Genomic DNA, 16,340 nt, shown 5'->3' on the forward strand with positions numbered 1-16,340 from the left:
TAGGAACAGCACTGGCTGACCTTCTTAAAGGCACTTAGGAACTGGCAATAATTACTGTCAAATATCTCATCAACCACTAAAAAAAATCCTAGGACCATAAGAAAGTACGGAAATAAGAAAATACCTTTTAGCATATTATGTCCATTTCTCCAATAGAATGCTATTATCCACTCAACATAGACTATATGCCATCAATTAAATCTAGTTTTACCTCAGGTTATACATATCTATCATGGACTCTACTCACCCATTTAATTTCCTCCATCGTTTATCTCACCGTATCAAAAATATAATTTACAACCTACTTGATTGTGAACTATCCCACGTAATGTGAACCAGGTTATATTAAGGGCAGAAAACCATCCATTTTATTTACTTCCACACACCAAAATATAATCTGCCCAATCCTAAACATCATCTCACTCATTTAAACTGCAATAGAGAAAGGTGAAGTTCTGCCCAAATATTCTCTGATCCTTGGTGGTGATTCACAACAACTGGAGAAGGCCTGCTGAAGCTCACACTATTACTTATGTTCAACCAACACAAGCTACTTTCCACAAACGCAACCTCTAATTACTGTGTACCACAATATCACAAGAATTATTGCATCACATTGAAACATAGCAGATTCTTAAGGGGTTTGACAGGGCAAATACTGGCCGAATGTTTCCCTCATGGGAGAGTCTGGGACCAGAAGGCATAGTCTCAGAACAAAGGGGCACTAATTTAAGGCTGAGATGAGGAGGAAATTCTTCTTTCAGAAGCTTGAGAGTCTATGAAATTCCTTGCCACAGAAATCTATGGGGGCAGAGTTCTTGTGTGTATTTAAGGCTGAGATGGACAGATTCTTGATCAGTAGGGGAATTGAAGGCTACAGGGAAAAGGCAGGAAAGTTGACGCGAGTAATGTCAGATCATCCACGATCCTACTGTATGGTGGATCAGGCTCAAGAAGCCAACAGCCTGCTGTTCCTATTTCTTACGGTCTTATGGTTTTATTATGTCATATATTCAAAGACATCAATTCCATTTCCAGCCAGATATTGATCCAGTTTCGTCTTGAAGGAATTAAAGAACACACTATTACTGACTAACTTTGCTGGCTACTTCCTACCCTCAAAAACCAAGACTGTTTATAGACAGAATCATCCAATCTCTAGACTTGCTCAAGCCTGGTTAATTTTGATCTTGCAAGCTCCACAAATGCTCTCTGATGAAGGGTCTAGGCCCGAAATGTCAGCTTTTGTGCTCCTGAGATGCTGCTTGGCCTGCTGTGTTCATCCAGCCTCACATTTTGTTGTCTTGGATTCTCCAGCATCTGCAGTTCCCATTATCTCTGATACTATTTTAGCTCCACAAATAGCTTGCTTTCGGTTCCAACGTTTGAAACATTCCTAATTCCAACTAGTGTGAAGTACATTTTAACCACTCCACAACATTCTGAATTCATTAAATGGCTTATACAGCTGGGTGGAACAATCCACACAAAGGTCAATAGCTAAAGAGCAAATTCTCTTGCAAATTGGCTCTGAAAGTTCCTGCTCATTTATTGAAGCAGTTCACATTTTGATAAAACAAAAGCAGCCAAACAGAGAATATGGCACAGGGTTCAATATGCAAAATTGGAATTTCTTAAGATTATGATCAACAAGAGTGTCAACGTCAGATGTGTCTTATGAGAGCTGGATAGAAGGCTCAAAGTTATTGAGTCTTGAGGGGAAAATGTTTAAGTAATTAAATTATGACATGAAAATGAATAATTGAAAATTTAAAACAGTGGATCTGAAACAAGTTTCCAGTGTGTATACTGTAAATTTTTGTAAAAACAACGTTAAAACAAGTATCATGGGAACTGATGAGAGGACTTTTCCATGGATATTGTTTTGCAGGTGCAATATAGTTTTTCCACAGGCGAGTTCATTCTGACAAACTTGCTTTCGGTTTTGGATGATAGGAACCAACCAGGTTCAGGACTTCATATATTACTTACATTGTCCAAGGGCAAATTATTGCTTATCTTCCTTTATCCCACAGTGAAGGGCATTTTGGGAACATTGTGTGTTATTAATCAATATGGCATTTCAATATGCTAATTTCCTGATGGCATAAATGTGACACACAGTACCTACTGTGGTTTGCTAATTTGGTATTAAATCAATACAGGACAAGGAACATTGCTTAAACTAACTAACTGAATGGGGAAAAAAATGTCACCTTAGGCACTGTCAACACTTATTAGGTCAGCAGAAGGGAGGAAGCAATCAGGGCGCATAGTAAGGCAAAGCTGGAGCAGATCAATGCAAAAACTAACTTTTAACAGAATGTTTTGTACTGTTACATACTTTCTGAAAACAAGCCATTAAAATAGTTTGTGCAAAATTATGCACCACAGAGGTCTTACCTAAAGACAGAGCAAAGTCAAATTTGATGATTTTTCAGTGTTACCATTCTTGATTTTGGAGCTTAGGTAGTCACTGGGTTTTGTAGTTTATGTTCACTTATTACGCCAGTAAGTGTATTTTTGCCTTTTCTTTGATACGCCCACCTGCAATCCACAATCCTGACTCGCCCATTCATCTGTGATAAACTCTTTTTTGCCCAATAAACAATAGCAGGCTGCGCAGATAATAACATGGAGCCTTCACTTTGTTAAAGTTGCAATACATTAAATTTTAACAAAAAGATTTTCTTCCCTTTATGGAAGGTGGACAAAATAAGCACTTCACTTTGACAAGGCGCAGGTTTTGATGCTATGCTAAAACAGCCTTTAGTTTGCTGCATGAATAACTTATATGTACTCTGAGGGATTTCACACGCTTAAGGCTGTGAAAATTACAACTTTATCTAAAGCACTGACCATCCCGTGGAGCTGCAGACATTTAGGAACCCAGCCTTTTAAACAGCAAAGTTGTAGACAAACAAAATATCTCCCACAATTTCATTAACCAGGATACTGATCAACAGTAAACAGAAACAATCTTCAATAATAATCAATGATGCTTTGTCAGCAAATGTCAGATATTTGACCTTGGCAATTCCTATTGCTTCCAAAATCAGCAATCAGCTTGTTTAATTAATGGCCATATCACAACAAAGATAGCTGCATTGTTCCGATTCCTTACAGGCTGAATGATACTGACTTAAATTTTTTTTTATTGTTGGCTACAGTACTAGGAGGATATAAATTTATATGTTGATTCACCTGACCTTTGACCCCAGGGATGCTTTTTATGAAGTCATTTTTGGAGGGGACAGCATGACAATTGGGAGCTGATCTTACATAGTTATAATCCAATCGGCACCAAGCTGAACAGGTAGCAGAAGGTATATTCCAGCCCCCAGTTTTGTGATTAATACTTATTTTCAGATATACCTCTTTAATGTAGCTACAAATTCCTCCTGACCCACCACCCCAGTCTCCCAACAGTCAGGATGTCAATCACAATCAGGACTTTCTGACCGTTGATCTCCAAAAGCAGTCACAAGAACTTGCTCTCCATGTCTCCTGACGTGTCAGCCTAAGAAGACTGTGCTGCATCTCTTTTCACTACCCTTCCAGTGAAGTTCAGTCTTTTCAGGTAGAGAACCAAAATTGAGCTAGAGAAAAGAAAAAGAAAACAACAGAAAGCCAGAATTGAAACTTATTTTTCACGTGACTTACAAAAATGAACTGTTGTTCTGCGAGTACTGCAACAACTACTGAGATATGACAGATCAGCTGTTATTGATAAGCTTCTGAAACTTTGCTGCTTAGCTGGGAATTTCTTTATTTCAGTATTGGTGAAACTCCATTTCAACACACATCCGGAATTTTTGCTGATCTTCCAGTGAGTTATGGCAGTCAGTCTGGATAACCCCTTGAGGAAATTCCCACTTGTTCAGAAAATTGATACTCTCAAACACAGTTAAATTTCTCTTATCCTAAAAAATTATGCACTTCGTTCAATATTTTTCCATACTTGTTTTGGCATTGGCAAAATTAATTTATAGCCCTAACTGGCAAACTAATAATTGATATTGTGAAGACAATTTTTATTTCAGAACCCTTGGATTCAAAAACAGTAAACTCAGTGAAAAACATGGCTGTCAGTGATGCTATCCAGAATACATTGCATATTAACCTTAGTCAATTTTGGAGTGTTCCTGTAACAAAAATAATATTTTCATAAAAGAAAATATTCCAGACGTTCACCTGAAAAAATAGCAAACAGATTAAAACTATCAGGACATAAAGCAGGAGCAGTACAATTGACAAACCTACTGCTGTATACTTACTTTAAGCACCATTTGACGAGTCATATGAACTTTTGGTTAGAATGTGTGAAAGTAAAGAATCATGTTAGCAATTAAAATGATACAACTGTCTTCTTGTCCCAGTCTGATGCACCCAACAGATGGAGAATTGGCTCAGTTCTAACAAATCCAGAATAAACCAGAAGACCAGATGATTCTGATGAGTAAATGATCACTGTAGACTGTACATTACTATTACTAAGTTTACAAGCAACCAGTCCAATTCCCAATGATGGTGGAAATTAGAATGCACCCTCTCTCTCATCAAGATGGCAAATTACAGGTGCAAGCTAAGCCTTTAAATCTTGCATCAAATTGCCTTATTACCTAAAAAAAGCACAGTCTGCAATTGGGGGTAGTAAGAATTGAAGATGCTGGAGTCAGAGATAACACAATCTGGAGCTGGAGGAACACAGCAGGTCAAACAGCATCAGGGAAGCAGGAAAGCTGATGTTTCAAGTCGAGATCTTTCTTCAGAAATGCTATTGTTGCATTCTCTGCCTCACATCCATCTACTGTCTCTTTTGCATGGCTCTCAAAACTAATAGCTGAAATAGGAGAAGCAGACTCTAAAACAGTCAAAGAGTGGATTGGAAGCATACAAAGATAAGAGATTCAAATTATGTTGAAAAAAAGGCTTGACTTTTGCAGGCATAGAGAGATAAAGCAGGCAAAATAATATTTTGCATCTTAACTGGTTTAGGAGAAATCTAGATGAAATGGATGACATTATTCTTCTAAGTTCAAACATGCCACGTCAAATATTTTGAAGAACTTTCTGCCAGAATAACCACAGCTGGACGAATTACACACTGGTAAAGGACTGGGATAGCCTAGCCGTTTTATTGCTAGATTTTTAAGCTATTAGACATTTCAAGGGCCTGGTTTTTAACTCTGCCAATGCATGTAGTGGAATTTGGATTCAATAAATATCTGAATAAAAAGAATCTAATGATGACTACGATGACCAGTTTAATAATGACTGTCGATTGCTGGAAAAACCCAAATGATTCACTAATGTGACCCTAAACATCTGTTGTTATCGTTTATATTCATTTTGTGGGATGTGGGCATCACTGGCTGGTTAGCATTTATTGCCCGCCATTGGCTGCCCTTGAGAAGGTGGTGGTGAGGTGGCTTCTTGAACTGCTGTAGTCCACCTGCTGTTGGTTGATCCACATTGTTATCCGGAAGGAAATTCAAAGATATAGACTCAGCCATAGTGAAAGAACAGCAATATATTTCCAAGGATGGTGAGTGGCTTGGAGGAGAACTTGAAGGTGGTATCCTTGTCCTTCTGAATAGAAATTGTCGTGGGCTTAGAAAGTGCTGTCTGAGGATCTGGTGAATTTCTGAGGTGCATCATGTAGAGAGTACACACTACTACTACTGAGCATCGGTGCTGGAGAGAGTGGAGGGTTGTGGATGCAGTTCCAATTGAGCCAGCTGGTTTGTCCTGAATGGTGTCAAGCTTCCGGAATTTTGTTGGGGCTGCACTCATCCAGGCAAGTGGGGAGTATTCCATCACACTCCTGACTTATGCCTTTCAAGAGTCAGGAGGTGAGCTACTCATTGCAGTATTCTTAGCTTCTGGCCTGCTCTCATAGCCACTGTGTTTATGTAGTGAGTCCAGTTGAGCTTTTGATCAATGATAACTTCCAGGATGTTGATAGTGGGGGATTCAGTGGGGGATTGAATGCCAAGATGCAGTGGTTAGATTGTCTCTAATTGATGATGGTCATAGCCTGGCATTTGTGTGGCACAGAGGTGACTTGCCACTTGTTAGCCCAAGCCTGGATATTATCCAAATCTTGTTGCATTCGGACATGGACTGCTTCAGTGTCTAAAGAGTCACAAATGGTGCTGAACGTTGTGCAATCATCAGTGAACATCTGCTTCTGACTTTATGATAGAGCGAAGGTCATTGATGAAGCAGCCAAAGGTGTTTGAGTCTAGGACACGACCCTGAGGAACTCCTGCAGAGATGTCCTGGAACGAAGATTACTAACCTCCCAAAACCACTACCAACTTCCTATGTCTAAGGTATGACTCTAACCACTGGAGAGTTTGCCCCCTGCTATCCATTGTTTCCAGTTTTACTCGGGCTCCTTGATCCCACACCAGGTTGAATGCAGGCTTGGTATCAAGGGCTGTCACTCTCACCTCACCTCTGGAATTTAGCTTTTTTGTCCATTTTTAAACCAAGGCTGTAATGAGGTCAGGAGCTGAGTGGCCCTGGTGGAACACAAACTGGGCATCACTGAGCAGGTTATTGCTGAGCTGGTGCTGCTTGATAGCACTGTCAATGACACCTTCCATCACTTTACTGATAACTGAGAGTAGACTGATGGGGTTGTAATTGGCCGGGATGGATTTGTCCTGATTTTTGTGTACAGGACATACTTGGGCAGTTTTCCACATTATCAGGTATGTACTGGTGTTGTAACTGTACTAGAACAGTTTTGCTAGGGGAATGACTAGTTCTGGAGCACAAGTCTTCTGCAGTATTGCCAGAATGTTGCCAGGGCCCGTTGCCTTTGCAGTATCCATTGACTTAATCAATTTTTCTTGCTGTCATGTCGAGTGAATCGAATTGGCTGAAGAGTGGTATCTGTAATGCTGGGCACCATTTGAAGAGGCTGAGATAAATCATCTGGTTGAAGACTGCTGTGAAAGCTTCAACCTTATCTTTTGCACAGATATTCTGACTCTTCCATCATTGAGGATGGAAATATTTGTGGACCCTCCTCCTCCAGTGAGTTGCAGAATTGTCCACCATCATTCGAGACTGGATACAACAAGACTTCAGAGCTTAGTTCTGATCCATTGGTTGTGAGATTGCTTAGCACTATCTATCATTTACTGCTTTTGGTGTTTGGAGTGCAAGTAGTCCTCTTTGGTGGCTTCACTAGGTTGAGACCTCATATTCAGGTGCTGCTCCTGGCTTGTCCTCTTGCAATGTCCATTGAACCAGGTTTGATCTCCTCGCTTGATGGTAGTAGTTGAATCGGGGATCTGCTGAACCAAAAGGTTACAGATTGTGCTGGAGTACATTTCTGCTCCTGTTGATGGCCCACAGCACCTCATAGATGCCCAGTCTTGAGTTGCTAGATCTGTTTGAAGTCTGTCCCTGTTTAGCAAAGTGATTGTGCCACACAACACGATGGAGGTTATTTTCAATGTGAAGGCGGGACTGATCTCGCAAGGACTGTGTGGTTATCACTCTTACCGATACTGTCATAGGCAAATGCATTTGAGGCCAGCAGATTAGTAAGGATGAAGTCAAGTACGCTTTCCCCTCTTGTTGGTTCCCTCACAAACTGCTGCAGGCCCAGTCTAGCAGCTATGCCCTTTAGGACTCAACCAGCTCAATCAATGTTACTGCTGACGAGCCACTCTTGGTGGTGGACATTGAAATGTCCCACCCAGAATAAATTTTGTGGCCTTGCTACCCTCAGTGTCTCCTCTCAGCGTTGTTCAACTGAAGGAGTACTGACTCATCAGCCAAAGGGGGACACTACTGGGTAATGTGCAGGAAGTTTCCTTGCCCAAGCTTAACTTGAAGCCATGAGACTTCATGTAATGTACAGACAATGTTGAGGACTCCCAGAACAACACCTTCCTGACTGTAAACCACTGCTTTGCCACCTCTGCTGGGTCTGTTCTACTGGTGAGACAGGACATATCCAGGGATGGTGATGGTGATGTCTGGGACATTGTCTATAAGCTCTGATTCCATGAGTATGATTATGTCAGGCTGTTGCTTGACTAGTCTGTAAAACAGCTCTCTCGAATTTGGCACTAGCCCCCAGAAGTTAGTGCAGGGAACTTTGCAGAGGTGACAAGGTGGTTTCTACTGTCATCTTTTCCAGTGCCTATGTCGATGCCACATGATCCATCTGGTTTCATTTCTTTGAGACTTTGTAGCGATTAGTACAACTGAATGGTTTGGAAGGCCATTTCAGAGGGCAGTTGAGAGTCAACCACATTGCTGTGGGTTTGGATTCACATGTAGGCCAGACCAGGTGAAGATAAGCAGATGTTCTTCCCTGAAGGACATTAATGAACCAGATGGGTTTTCCAACAATTGCCAATAATTTCATGGCCATCAGTCCATTCTTAATTCCTGATTTTTTTAAATTGAATTCAAATTTCACCATCTGCAGTGGCGGTGTTCGAATATTGATTGGAAACTTTTTAGTTGTGGGAGTTAAGATGGAACAGATTTTGTCCAGTGCATTCAGGAAGGATTCCTGACACAGTGTGTAGATAGACCAACACGAGGAGAAGCCACCTTGGATTTGATGCTTGGCCATGAACTGAGCCAAGTTTTAGACCTGATGGTAGGAGAGCATGTTGGCAGTAGCGATCATAACTCTATTACTTTTACAACCATCATGGAAAAGGATAGGTACATACAGCAGGGTAAGGTTTATATTTGGGGGAAGGGTAACTATAATTGTTCGGCAAGAACTAGGTAACATAAAATGGGAACAGATGCTGAAGGAAAGAGCACTATAGAAATGTGGAGATTGTTGAAGGAATGCATACTGTGTGTGTTCAATATGCTTGCTCCTTGCAGGTAGGGAAGACGCAATCAAGTGAGGGAGCCTTGGTTCTCAAGAATGACCAGTTAAGAGGAAGAAGGATGCTTATATAAGGTTTAAGAAACAAGGGTCTGAAAAGGATCTAGGGAGATTACAAGTTAGCTAGGAAGGAGCTGAAGAAAGGGCTCAGGAGAGCTATAAGGGGGCATGAAAAAACCTTGGCGTATAGGAAAAAGAAAAACTCCAAAACTTTTTACGCGTACATGAAGAATAAGAGAATGACCAGAGAAAGGATAGGTCCAATCAAGGATTGTAAAGGAAATTTGTGTACAAAGCCTAAAGAGATAGGAGAGATCCTTAATGAATAATTTTCTTTAGTACTCACAACTGAGAAGAACCTGGTTGTAGGGGAGGACCGTGTGAAACAGTCTGGTAGGCTAGAGGAGTTGGATGTTAGTAAGGAAGGTGTACTAGGAATTTTGAGGAACTTGAAGATAGGTAAGTACCCTGGGCCTGATTGGATTTATCCAAGGATTCTATGGGAAATGAGGGAAGAGATCGCAGGGCCTTTGGCGACAATCTTTTTGTCCTCACTGTCCATGGGTATAGCACCGCAAGATTGGAGAATGGCAAACATCATTCCTTTGTTCAAAAAATGGAATAAGGATAACCCTGGAAATTACAGGCCAGTTAGTCTTACTTCAGTGGTAGGTAAATTATTGGAATGGGCTCTGAGAGATAGGATTTATGATCACTTGGATAGACACAGTTTGATTCATGACAGTATTCATGGATTTGTGAGGGGTAGATCATGCCTCACAAACCTTACTGAATTCTTTGAAGAGGTGACCAAACATGTGGATGAAGGTAGAGCAGTGGATATCGTATACATGGATTTAAGTAAGGCGTTTGATAAGGTTCCCCATGGTAGGCTCATGCAGAAAGTAAGGAGGCATGGGGTAGGGGGAAATGTGGCAGATTAGATTCAGAATGGGCTGACCCTTGGAGGACAAAGGGTTGTAGTGGATGGAAACTATTCAACATGGTGCTCAGTTACGAGTGGTGCACCACAAGGATCTGTTCTGGGTCCTCTTCTATTTGTGATTTTCGTAAATGATTTGGATGTAGGAATGGAAGGGTGGATTAGTAAGTTCACAGACGATATGAAGGTGGATTGAGTGTGGATAGTGGGGAGGACTGTTCTAGGTTTCAAAGGGTCATTGATTGGATGCAGAGCTGGGCTGAGAAGTGGCAGATGGAGTTTAACCCTGAAAAGTGTGAAGTGATTCATTTTGGAAGGACAACTTTGAAAGCAGAATACAGGACTAACAGAAAGATTCTTGGCAGTGTGGAGGAGCAGAGGGATCTCGTGCTCCTGTCCACAGTTCTCTGAAAGCTGCCACCCAGGTGGATAGAGTTGTTAAGAAGGCGTATGGTGTGTTAGCTTTCATTAATAGAGGGATTGCAATCAGGAGGTATGACGTTATGCTCCAGCTATACAAAACCCTGGTCCGGCCACATCTGGAGTATTATGTCCAGTTCTGGTCACCTCATTACAGGAAAGGTGTGGAAGCGTTGGAAAAGGTGCAGAGGAGATTTACAAGGATGCTGTCTAGAATGTAGGGAAGGTCTTACGAGGAACGGCTGAGAGAGCTAGGGATTTTCTCTTTAGAATGACGAAGGATGAGAGGTGATTGATAGAGGTGTACAAAATGATCGGAGGTATAGCTGGAGTGAACACCTAGAGACTTTTTCCTAGGGTGGACGTAGCTATTACGAGGGGGCATAGTTTTAAAGTGAATGGAGGTAGATATAGCGGAGACATCTGAGGTAGGTTCTTTACTCAGAGAGTGGTAGAGGTATGGAATGCATGTATTCCCATGGAGAGGGTATTGGAGTCGGGCACATTAGGGGCATTTAAGTGGCTATTAGATAGGCATATGGATGATAGTTTAAGGTTGGGGTGGAGGATAGATAGACCTTAGGTTTAGAGTAAAAGTCCGGCACAACAATGTGGGTCAAAGGGCCTGTACTGTGCCATACAGTTCGATGTTCTATGTTCTAACCCCCTGCTACTGTCTCTTGCCAAAGGCCAAGTGTTGACCTAGGTTTACCAAATTGATTTCTGGATAGAGGACTGAAGTATGAGGAGAGACAGTCAGTTAGGATTGTATTCACTGGTATTTAGAAGAATGAGGGAGGGATCTCAAAGAAACCCATAAAATTCTAACAGGACTAGACAGGTGAGATGCAGGAAGATGGTCCTCCAGGGAGTTAAAGGATAAAGGGTAATCTTTTTAGGATTGAGATAAAGAGAAATTTCTTCAGCCAGAGCATGGTGAGCCTATAGAATTCACTGCCACAGAACGTGTTTGAGGCCAAAACATGATGTGCTTTAATGAATGAGGTAGATACAGCTCTTGTGGCTAAAGATATCAAGGGATGTGGGGGGAGGACGGGATTAGGGTATTGAGCTCGATGATCAAACATGAACTTAATGAATGGCAGAGCAGGCTCAAGGGTTCAAATGGCTTATTCTTGCTCCTGACTTCTCCATTTCTCTGTTTTGATGACCTGGAGTTTGAAGTCTACTCACAATGATCAGGATCATCTCATTCTTACGCTGCATTTTAGCATTCAGTTCATTCAGATGGCTGAAAATATATATTAGATTTGCCAACTTAACCCACCAATAATCATCAGACATGAACTCTTTATAAGGTAGTTCAACCATTGTTGAAAACTTAGTCAGTTCTTTCCAGAGCTCATGAACACAGAGAGAATTTTTGCCCACAATTATGATCATTATTCAGTGTGTAACAGTACTCTGATTCTTGACTCCCATCTCTGCACATGAAATAGGGAAGATTTCAATGGTCAGTGATTTTATGTGAGTCACATTTTTCACAGCTTGCTCTAACACTATAGCAAACTCTGGCGGCATTGTTCTGACTACAACAGCTTCATGGTGGAGGATGCAATGGGTGATCTGAATGTCAATATCTTGCTCTTTCACTTTACTGACAATTCCTTTGACCTGTCCCATCATGAAAGCCGCTCCATCTGTGCAAATGCTCCAACACGTGACCTGAGTAAGTTTATTTTCCTCAAGTTTGCATCTGCTGCCCAAAAAATTTCTTCACCAGTTGCATGACTCGTACGAAAGAGAATTTCTACTGAATGGAGTTCCTATCAACATACTGAACATTGGCCTGCAACTGGCAACATCTGGTTATATAGGTGGACAGGTCAATCTGCAAATCAGACTTTCCACTTGGAACTAACTTCTCTTAATATCAGCTAACGTGTCACCAACGTGCCATTTAACTGTAATATCAGAGAGTGGAATTTTGTTGAAGACTTTTGCAGTATCAGCTGCTAACGTAACTACAGTTTTTTTCAAATACAGGCATAATTAAGGTTTACGCAATGGTATGGGGCTTCTCTGATTTTGCTGCAAGTTCAGCCAACAAGTAATTAGCATGTTAAGCTTTATCCAATACCTGTACACTCTCCATCTGACATTGGGTCTGCTTGATGTTTCCTCTTTCAGGCTCTTGAAATACTGAATATGGCTGTTCAGAAGTGATGGATGTTTCATCTGTAAATGGCACCTTAACTTATTTGGTACCATCACAGTGTTTTCCAATTTCTCTCTGCAGAACAGACATGCAGTAAAGGGGCAAATGGCATGTCCTGACCAGGAAAATCCAAAGGCTGATGGCTCTCATTATGCTACCTCTGAATAGTTCTTGCCTTTTCTTTCGAATGGAATTAGCAGAGGAGTTCTCTCTTGTGACAAGAAACATGCCCATTTCTTTGTAAAATCTAAGATTTGGATAAGTAGTATACACAAAAAAATTCCAAAACTATTCATTTTGAAATCCGTGGTATATGGAAATGTGTGCAGGCAGGCAGGCCAGTTCAACAGCATTCCAATTGCATGCTTCTTTACTGGACATGTGTAGTTTCTTCTCAGTGTTTAGTACTGTGCAAGCACAGATAATGAATCTCTGTGCATGCTTGGCATTAGAAGCCACAAAGCAAAATAGTGCTGTTCCTGAGAATTTTGCAGCACACTGCTTAACTTGCTACGACATTTCAGTTGAAAATCTCTGCTTTCGCTATTAATAACCAAAAATTTATCAACCCTAGCTTCAAATCTGCTGAAAGATTGAGATTCTACAAATGTCTAGGAAATAGAATTCCAAAAAGTCACCACTATCTGAGTAAAAAATGTCTTGTTCTCAGTCTTAAATGGCATCTTCTTTATTTTTAAAATGTGCCACCTGGTTCACGAACTCCCAAACAAAGGGAAACATCTTATTTGCTTCTACCCCATATATTTGATAAATATTTGTATATTTATAGCTTTTATTCATTCGTTTTAAACTTATAACTTGTATTATTTGAACACATACAATATGGCTAAATAATAAAGGAGTGGTAGTTTTTAACCAACATTTTGAACTGTCAGTTGACCTGTTTGGGGCCGTGAAGGGTGGGCAAGGTTATCTGCCAAAATTCCCATATTTTATTCAATGAGCTCTTTTTCTAAGCTACCTTTACCCATCTGATTGTTCCAGTGTATATGTAGATTAAAGTCTCTTATTGTTATCACTATATCATTCTAACAATTTCTAATTATATTACATCCTTTATATTGCATCCTACCGCATGGCTTTTGTTAGGAGGTTCGTACAACTTACATAAATTACTCGTTTTCATCATCCGTCATCTTTATACAAATCACTTCTGCATCTTGGTTACCTGAACTTTGGTCATCGCTCTCTGTTTTGCTAATACAATCATTCATTGTCAATTAATCTGTTTTGTTTTAAATGCTACATGCATTCAAATGCAGAGGCTTTAGTTTTGTGCTTTTATTCTGGACTCCATGCACATCTGTTGATTTACTTCTTGTCTTTTACTCTCAATATCCCCCCTGTCATTTACCATTTTCTGTAACAATATCTTACTTTCCTGCTCTGGCTCTATTTCTTAATTTACCATTTCTTCTCAAATTTGATTCCTTGTCCCCGCTGTTTAGAATAAAACATTACAGCACTCACTGTACAACTGGTTCTAGTACAGAGCAGTATGTTCCAACAATACAGAGTCCCTTTTATAGTGCTTCAGGAATTGAAACCCCTTCTCCCAAACCAATCTTTAAGAGATAACAAGGTGTAGAGCTGGATGAACACAGTAGGCCAAGAAGCATCAGAGGAGCAGGAAAAACTGACGTTTCGGGTCTGGATCCTTCTTCAGAAATGGACCCTTCTTCCTCAGAAACCATCTGTATTCTTGCTTTTGGTGACATAAAATTGTATCTATTCCCCTTACTATGATGTCCCCTAGTATCATTACAGTCCTATTAACCCCGCCTACTTGAATGGCTTTCTGTATTTAGGTATTGTGATCAACCTACTCATTCACACTAAAGCTTTGGCTATCTTTACAAATAACAAAAATCTCCCAAACTGTTTGGAGAATTGAAATGGCAGAGACTTCTCCTCTTCTACGTTCTGGGTCCCATTACCTGCCTCATCCACAGTCAGCTCCTCCTGTTACTGATCAAATCAAAAGATCTTAATCTAAGGGATGTCACTGCTTCCTGGAATAATGTCTCTTCTTTGTAGTGCTTATGGTACTAGCCTGAAAATCCAATAAATTTTCCGACCAAAGAATAAAATAAATAATGAAACCAGAGGTTTCTTACTTCTGTTTTGCAAGAGTCTCTCAAACAACTTTAGGCAAGGTAATTACAGATCGTTTAAAATAAACGCTTGTTGAAATAACTCCACCGAGACCGGTATTCCATGGTCAAGACACCCTTTATTTACATGTGGAGAGTCCTTGACACCGATCCAGCTCCTTCAGGGCCAGCTCTCCAAGTGAACAGGATGTCTGACATTCTTGTTCTTATCTATTAGCCAGGGTTCCCTAATTGCACCAGATTAGCAGCCCCAAACAGGGAACTCATTTTCCACATGAAGTCTACCCGGTTGACCTTGTTACAATTGTTACATTCCTCCCACTCCAGGTCTGAAGACAGAGGCTGTTTTTATTTTTTGTAGCTCCTCCTGGAGAGTTTTAGCACCTGGTTAGTTTTCTCCAACTTTCCTCAGATATGGGTAGGGTGCAACACACAATAGCTCACCTGCAGGGCCTGGAGCTTCTTGGAAGAAATTCACTCTCTTCTTCAGGTAGCAAAGACATTGAGGAGGTGACATCCGCTTAATCTATCTGAGATTCCGAGGTATTTTCAACACTTGACAGAGAGGAAGCACTCATGGTTCCAGAACAGTCAGAAAGGCAGTTGAGAAGTCAGGCATGTTTTGCTACACACCATTTGTGAGTAGGCATCTTTCATGTGGTCTTCGTGTTTGTCAAGACCAATGCATTTACCTGAACTTTATATGCTACTGGACCTAACCTCACATTGACCATGCTTCTTTTTTACCCATGTCGGCCCGTGGTTCCTACACCAAACTTAGTCCCCTGACGTAAACTGTCTCTCTTGCTTAGTGGAGCTGTGCGTCTGGTATTAGCGCTCCTGATGCCGTTTCACCCTACACCCCCACCCCGGACCAGGAAGATCAGATTTAGCCTGGTATGGAGCCTTCTCCTCATTAGCAAGTCTGCTGGAGCTATCCCTGTGGTTTCATGAGGGGTAGTCCTAGAATCAAAAGAGGAACTGGCACAGTTTGGTATCTAATGAAGTTTAGGCTGTTTCTTCAAATCTGCCTCCTAAGTTTGGACTGCTCTTTCTGCCAGACCATTGGATGATGGATGGTATGAAGCTGTCCTCGTATGTCGAATACCATTTCTTTTTAGAAAATACTCAAGCTCTCTGCAAGTAAATGATGGCCCGTTATATGTGATCAACTCTTCTGGGAATCCGTGCATTGCAAAAATATATGCAGTTTTTCTGTCATCTTCCCCTGTATGATGAATGAACTCTATGCATGTCCAGCCACTTTGAGTGGGCATTCACAATGACTAAAAACACACAGCCCATGAAAGTACCTGCAGCAGTTGACATGTAACTGAGTCAAGAGTTTACCCAGCCATTCCCACGAAAGTGGGGTATCAGCTGGTAGCAATTTTAGTCCTAGCTAGCCTTCCAGACACTGCCCCACCAACATGGCTCTGCCTGCATCCAATCCTGGCCTCCAGACATAACTTCTTGCCAACATCTTCATTTTGGACTGGATGACCCTGGAGTTCAGCCAGTATCTGGCAGTGACCTTTGCTCAGGACAATCACTCTTGCTCCCCATCATATACGTAGTCTTCTATGGCAATCTGGTCTCTCCAGGTTCAAAAGATTTCAATTCTGGCTACGTTGGCCCTTTGGTTTCCTCCATCACCACCAGCCATTTCAGTTAGTTAGGATTGGATCTTTCTATTCCCAAAGTCTGATATTGTCAGCTGTCACTGCACATGTGTCCAGAAAATTTAAAACCATTATGGACTGTTCTAGTGTTTGTAGCCTC

The 16,340-nt window shown here is 41.1% G+C and overlaps 1 long non-coding RNA gene across 1 annotated transcript in view; it reads right to left on the minus strand.

Moving 5' to 3' along the window:
- Positions 1 to 2,745: 2,745 nt before the first annotated feature.
- LOC132209898 (uncharacterized) overlaps positions 2,746 to 16,340 on the minus strand; it is a 95,694-nt gene continuing 82,099 nt past the window's right edge. The window contains exon 5 of the long non-coding RNA XR_009446046.1: positions 2,746 to 3,599. This is a non-coding gene — a long non-coding RNA (uncharacterized LOC132209898). The remainder of the gene's footprint in view (positions 3,600 to 16,340) is intronic.

Source organism: Stegostoma tigrinum, chromosome 8 (assembly GCF_030684315.1).
Source record: "Stegostoma tigrinum isolate sSteTig4 chromosome 8, sSteTig4.hap1, whole genome shotgun sequence".
In the NCBI taxonomy this organism is placed as follows: domain Eukaryota; kingdom Metazoa; phylum Chordata; class Chondrichthyes; order Orectolobiformes; family Stegostomatidae; genus Stegostoma; species Stegostoma tigrinum.